This window comes from Boleophthalmus pectinirostris, unplaced genomic scaffold, assembly GCF_026225935.1.
Source record: "Boleophthalmus pectinirostris isolate CB_2022bp ecotype Guang Dong unplaced genomic scaffold, ASM2622593v1 HiC_scaffold_8, whole genome shotgun sequence".
Classification (NCBI taxonomy): domain Eukaryota; kingdom Metazoa; phylum Chordata; class Actinopteri; order Gobiiformes; family Gobiidae; genus Boleophthalmus; species Boleophthalmus pectinirostris.
In genome coordinates, this window is record NW_026571515.1 from 23,400,746 (window position 1) to 23,408,276 (window position 7,531).

Here is a 7,531-nt window from a genome sequence, read left to right on the forward strand (position 1 = left end):
GTGGTAATTCAAAACTGGCTCCACTGTGTTTTTATTCCATACACCTTCACAAGAATCATTTGGATAATTACAACACTGGAATCACCCATCTCTACTGAACTGAAGGTTAAAAAAAAAAAAAAAAAAGTACCTGTTAACTTTAAAACTACCACTTCATGACATCACAAGGTGGAACAGAGCATTTTGAGCTTTGGATATGTATACAGACTAATAAACTAGGATTACTTAAACGTGTGAATGAAACAAAACACAACTCCAGATATATATTTGATGAGGTAACAGCATTACAACATGGCTTAAAGCTCACAAGAATCCACTTTGTGTAATACAGGACCTTTAATATCTGACTTATGTATATGGGTTTTACACATTAGTTTATTGTTATGTATTTTAAACATATTTTAGGCTGACAGAACTTTAATAGACCAAAACACAAGCTCAGTTTAGTACAAGCTTATGCCTTTACTCCTCCCATTCCACAAGATTCATCTCACAGTTGTTCCATTCTCTCTTTCCCTGTATCCCACCTTTGACCTCTGACCCCTTCATCCGCTCAATACTCTCGCACTGCCAGGATTTTTTTATTGTTATTATTTTTATACCTTGCCTCTGGTTTTCATTATGCTGTGACTGCTCCATCCTGCTCTGGCTCTTCCAGTAGGAGATGTTGTGTTTAAAGAATAAGAGCATAGCCTGTAGTCTGATGTTGTCCAGAAATCCAGGTTTGTATGGCAAGTCTAACCTCATTTTATGGCTCATTTTAGTCAGCTTCATTTATCAGGTACCTTTGACTCAATGAAATGCATCTGAAATACTAGGCCAAGTTACAGGTCAGATGAGGCAACCTGCTTCCAAAGAGAATACATGTTTTTCAAGAGCAATAAAGACACCTGTAATGGTATGTTTGTTTGTCTACATGGAGACAAACAGGTGGAGGACCCTCTACAAGAAAAGTTGCATAACAACACTAACACTTTACTTTTCTTTTTTAAAATGTATTATATAGGGAATTAATGAATGAGTTAATGATGTTTTGCTAAGTAGTATTTCCAGTACTGTCAGTTCCAGTTTTACAAACATTTCCAGTACTATTAGTAGCAGCAGCAGTAGTAGTAGTAATAATAATAATAGTAGTAGTAGTAGTAGTAGTAGTAGTAGTAGTACAAGTAGTAATAGTAGCAACAGCAGCAGTAGCAGTAGTAACTGCAGTATTACTAGTAGCACTAGTAGTAGTAGTAGTAGTAGTAGTAGAAGTAGTAGCAGCAGCAGCAAAAAAAGAAAAACATTCTTAAACAACACCAATTAAACACCAATTAAACATTATGAGCAAGTACTTTCTCATGAGACCACTTGAACTACAAAAAATCCATGACAACCACACCTATGTCAATAAAATAAAATAAAACTGTTGTTAAACAGTTGGGTCTCCTCCTTGACAAAAATGCTTACGTCAACAGAGCATAGTTCTTATTCCCACAGCCAATATGGTGCGAGGCATATTAATAATGATACATTTCTGGATCCTATTACACACTGACAGGAAATTAATCAGAGAGGGATGTCGCTGTCTAAACTATGTGCTGATATTGGCTGAAATCTGCAGATAGAGCAACCTGGCTTTGAGTTCAGTTGTAATTTAAAAATGTGTTTACTGTATCAAACCTGGAGACAGTGAGAAAGAAATGTAGCCTTTTGCAAACCTGCACTTATAAATCATTATTTGGGTTTGACCAAAAGGAGAATCCAAAATGCAGTACGATTTAGGGCGTTTGATCCTAATTTGTTCCAGGGTTTTAATCATCATAATCAAATTATTCTAGTGAAGATGCATGCAGTTTAAAAACACAGTGGAGCACTTCCTGTATTACAACATGACATCATAAGGTGGAACAGAGTGATTTCCGTTTGAGAGAAGAACTGAGCTTAAATCTGCAATTGGTTTTGTCTAGTCCTTATTTAGTTTTAGTTCTGAATGTGATGAATGTGCACAGCCCCGTGTGTGTGTGAGTCTGAAAGTGGCCAGTGCACAAGCTGATGGGAGTGAGAAGTGAAGAAGAGCAGAACAGACAGAGCTGCAAACAACAATGAGAGTCAACAAGGACATGTGAAGTGGAAGCTTGTATGGACAGGAGTCACAACATGCTGCTCATGACTGGAGCTCTGATGCTAGACCACTTTGCTGAGAAAGACGATAAATAATAACAAATAGAAAATACACCATTGATGATCACATCACCATGACACATGTTAAAGACATATGTCATGGTGATCATGTGCACTATTTAACTCTTCTGTGCATCTGAACCAGAAGCTCCTGAAACTTTACTTCTACATGGGGATGTTGATGACATCAGCTGCAAAATATCAACTCTTAAGAGGCTTGGGCTGCTGCACCTTTGACACATTAAAAGATCAGATGAATGTCATAAAACAGGAACAAGAAGTTAACACAGAGATAGGTGTGCACTGATCACCTATAAATAAAGTTAATAGTCTACATTGTTGGTCTGGAGCCAGAGAGGGAATCAGAACAGCCTGCAATTACCACCAAGGCACAACAATAAAGGATAAAATGGACAGGTGCATGTGACAGTGAGGCTAACTGGCATCATGACGCTGAGCCTGATGGACTGACAGCCACACCACAGGAGCTTCTGCAAGAGTGCAACAGACACAGGTTTGACTGCAGTGAATCACAGGGCTCTTGAGGTCTGTGGCACTGTACACAGAGGGGAGGAACACACAGCAAGACCTGGAAGCATGTGAGGTCAGAGGTCAGAGAGTGAAAGGCTTTTTCTTCTGTGGAGTTTAAAAGTATGGGCGTGAGGCAAGAGAGAGTGTTGTGTATAACTTTTGCTGTTGCTGTGTATAATGTTTATCAGGCCTGTCAACAGAAATTTGGGGGCCAATTTTATTTTATTTTTTATTTTTTTTGAAATATCTAGGGAAATTCTGTGATTGGTGGGACTCAAAAAAACAAAAACATATTCTTCAAGCAAGCCCTTCAAACCCTGATTTGTGATAGATTAACAATTTTGATGCAGATCCGTTTAGATATTAATTTCCATTGTGTAATTTTCCGAACATGTATTAATACCATGTAATACCACAATACAAACACTAGATTTCAGACCAGACATCATATTATGTCTTTATTTCTATGGCTACATTTACGTAGTTGAAACCAGACAAACATGAGAGAAGCCCTCAGGCCGGTCAGGTGCCTGTACTGTGATATCCCATGGGAGACATCACAACACAAAGGATTGGCCTATTGTCAACCTGAAGTCAACATGTGTATGAACAAAACAACGGATGTGTGTATATGCGTGCGTGCGTGTGTGTGTGTTGCATACGTGTGTTTGTGTGTGTTTGTGTGTGTAAGCAGGGGCACAGCTGTCTTCATGCTGTAACACTGAGCTCCTCTTTACACCTGACAGACCATGACAAACAGTTACATAACAGCCTGTGATGTGAATGCATATTACATTTGCACACATATAGAAACTCAGGGGATCCCGTGAGGCACTATTGTCCTATATTCTTCAGACCTCTGATTGAAGCTGATAGGAGAGAGCCCTGAATGCATGATGTCAGCACACATATCATAGAGAACCAAGAGGAAAGCTAAAAACTGCAGCAGGCTAAAGGGCATTTCTGGCTGGTTGAATCTCAGAGCTGAGCTAGTGTGTTTGGAGGAAGGACACAGGCGGATACGTAGGCCTGTTTTCACTGCGTCACTGCACAAGAATTAGCAAATATAATGAATACACAGGCATGATCTTTATTATTCAACCGTAACAAGGAATTGAATCTGATCAAAATGATTACTTGATTACATTTCTGTTCACCAGCACACATACTGATTTATGTATGCATGTAGGTAGACTTCAAGGTCCTACATTATCAAAACTTTTATCCATGCTAGAATGTTGTCCTCAAAAACATATCTCAAGTTGTGTTTTGTTTTATTCACACATGTTTATTATTAGTCAGTCTACATTGCCAGAGCTCAAAATGCTGTTCCACCTTGTGATATCATCAAGTGGTAGTTTTCAAGTTAACAGCTCCGTTTACATTTTGCTCTGTAGAAATTGTCAGTTCCAGGGCTGAAATCAGTCAAAAGATTCTAGTGAAGGCATGGAGTTTAAAAAAACAGTGGAGAACTTCCTGTATTATCACATGACATCACAAGGTGGAACACAAGGTAGTGTTTTCTATCTAAGAGAAGAGTAATCATGTAAGCAGTGTGTCTCTCAGTATGGAAATTTGTAGAAATGGATTGTAAGGTTCACAGATTGATGGAATTTTCCTTCTTACTGCATAGTGATGACTAAAAGGATTTTCCAACTGTCACATGACCACATCATTTTATCTCTGAGTTTTGTTTTAACTCAAATATAGAAGAAAAAATGAGTAGGTTTAGTGTCAGATGGTTTTCTGGGTACCACCATATCCCTCTCTCAATTTATCCAGTCAAAAAAATCACATACTCATAGGTTACATTCTGAGGCATGTACAGTTATAGTTTCATACATAGTTATCATACATTTAGTCCATACATATAGTTCATACCTCACAAGTATTTTATAACATTAGGAGTTTGATTTTCAACAAAAAGGTGTGAGTGACTGATTAAAACCTGTTGGTTAATGCTAGTTTGTTTAACAGCACAAATCAGCTCAAATGTTGTAGTTCCAACAAAAGCAGCTCTTTTGGTCAGATTGTGTTAAAATAAAGCTCAGATTAAAGTGTATCTTGAGTAACAGCTTCACACAGAGTAGTGCTTTCAGTTAGCATCGCACACCCACGAAACGTTGATGACATCCGCTGTGAAGTATCAATAGCATAATGGCATTTCCCTTATATAGTAACAGCTCAATAGTGCATAACAGATTCTTGTTTCTGTAACTTCAAGTTTTTCTCTAAAAGTGGGTGGATGATTAGTGACAAAGGGGAATTGAGCCCTCCCAATGCTAACATAGTTTATATTTAACTTAAACGCAGTCTAAGTGGAGCTGTTTGAAGTCAGTTGATGGACCCTGCGCTGTTTATTTGATCTTTTTTTTTATCTTTAACTGTCATTGGGTTGACGCCCAGTGTGTACAGAAAATCTCACTATCTTGTTCTTGTAATGGCCAGAAATGTCATAAAATAATGATTAATGTCTGCTCATTTAGAAATAGAGGCATGTACAGCTCTGGCATTCAAAACTAAAGGAAGCGTTATATAAGGTTTATTCAAAAGGATCCTTGTGGAGTTGCAGATCATGGCGCTCTGTTGGGAAAAGTGCAGTGGAACAACAAACAGCATACAAAGACAAAGATGGATGCATCAAAGAGAGAGAGAGAGAGAGAGAGAGAGGGCTGGAGACTGAGAGGTGCCGTGAACATGAATTAATGTTGGCAGAATCATGTGCATACCAGAACAGCTCTTGACATCTGAAGAGGCCCCTCCTTATGTGTACAAACGGGCAATGTTTGGGTGAAAAGAAAGATATTGTTGAATGAACTGAGTAACTGAACAGCATTATGTAGTGGTATTGACTTTTCTTTACACCATCATTTCTTTAAGCCAGTCAGTGACTTTGAGTACTTAGGTTATTAAATTATAACTAATATTGTTAAATACAGAGTCTTGAATCCACAGAGCTGACCTGTGACTTGCTCTGGTCTTGTCACTTGCTTGCCTGGTAACTGAATATTATATTGTTCATCAACATTCCCTCTGGATGTGATGCTAACTGTGGACTAACTGCTCTGTCTGAAACTCTGTGACTCAACTTAGACTTTAATCTGAGCATTGTTGTAACACAATCAGACCATAAATTTCTAATCTAACTGAAATTACAACAGTACAACAGGTGAGATGATTTGTGTTTCTCACACTTAAAATTACAGTCACGAGCTAGATTGCATTAACCAGCCGCAAACAGCACCATGAACACTTGATTGATCACAGGCTCCTGAAAATGTGTTGTTTAAATCCAAATTTGTATTCTTCTTGAGACAACCATTAAACATTTTTGAGTGTTTGCTAATGTGTGTCTCCATGATAACAGACTGATCATTCCACCACAGGCATATGCGTAGAACACCCCCTAGCGCTACTGTGAAGTATCAATACATGCATCCCGAATTTCTGTCTTCCCATCATCACGTAGTGTATATTTGGGTCCTCTGAAAAAGTGAGCATCAAACCACCATGTTTGATTTCCCAGTGGGATGCATTTATTGTCAAAGCCAATCTTTTCAAGTCTTTTGAACCATATCGCTTTTGTTTCTTGTTCTGATATTGTCATATTTCAGTTTTGGGATTCGCACATTGTAATTGTGTGGTTGTTGGATGTCCTAATAGCAGAAAATGAGCTTCGGAAGTGTGCGACCTCCATAACTGCAAAAGGGAATCAGATCTGTGTGACTGCAAACCTCCGTTCAAACTGTTTCAATTTCCAATGGAATTGAAAAATAGGGAGAGGCAAAGGCGATGAGCAGTAATGATATACAGGAAGGACGAAAAAGGAAACCTTTGGCTGCCTAAGAAATCATCCGGAATTTTCAGCGAACATTTTGTATGTGGAGCGCCATCAAAGCAAAATCCCGTTTCTTAAGTGAGAGGTACAGAAGGCGAGCAGGCTGAGCTAGCACTTTCTTGGACTGACTTTACAACAACATCACATCTTGGTCGCTTTGCAATGGAAGGTGTTTCTTGGCGAACAGCTGGTGCTTTTCACTTTGGCATTGACTTTTTAAATTCGTAACCAAGGTTGAGCAAGGGATCGGGATTTTATTTTGATGGTGCTCCACATATAAAGTGTTTGCTGCAAAGTTGGGATGATTTCTTAGGCAGTGAAAGCTTACCTTTTTTGTCCTTCTTGTGTATCAGTTCTGGCCATCGCCTTCGCCTTTCACTATTTTTCAATTCCATTGGAAAGGGAAACAGTTTGAACGGGGGTTTGCAGTCACACAGATCTGATTCCATTTTGCATTTATGGAGTTCGCAAAATTCCGAAGCCCCTTTCTCGAGCAGTTTTCCGCTGTTAACCACACAACCACACAATTACAATGTCCAAATCCCATTTACAATGTCCGAATACCATAACTAAAATAGCAACATCAGAACCAGAAACAAAAGCGATATGATTCAAAAGACTTGAAAAGATCAGCCTTGACAATAGATGCATTCCACTAGGAAATCAATCATGGTGGTTTGATACTCACTTTTATGGAGAACCCTTCCCAGTATGTATTGTGCAAAGACCGGAAGTTTGAAATTCGAGATGCACATATTGTGGAATATTCCATCCATATAAATGACATGTGGACAAGCAGCTGGTGGACCCAACATCAAGAAACCACAGCACTGTATTGTCACATATTTTTGATTGTGTAATTTTGACACCTCACAGCCGATCAAACATGGAGCTTTTCTTCTCTTCTGTTCTCTCCTTACAGCCCTGATTGTGTAATAGAGTGGAGAGGCGATGTCTGGGCAAATAACTTCACCAGTGTGCTTGTGCCAGAGCAGCTCT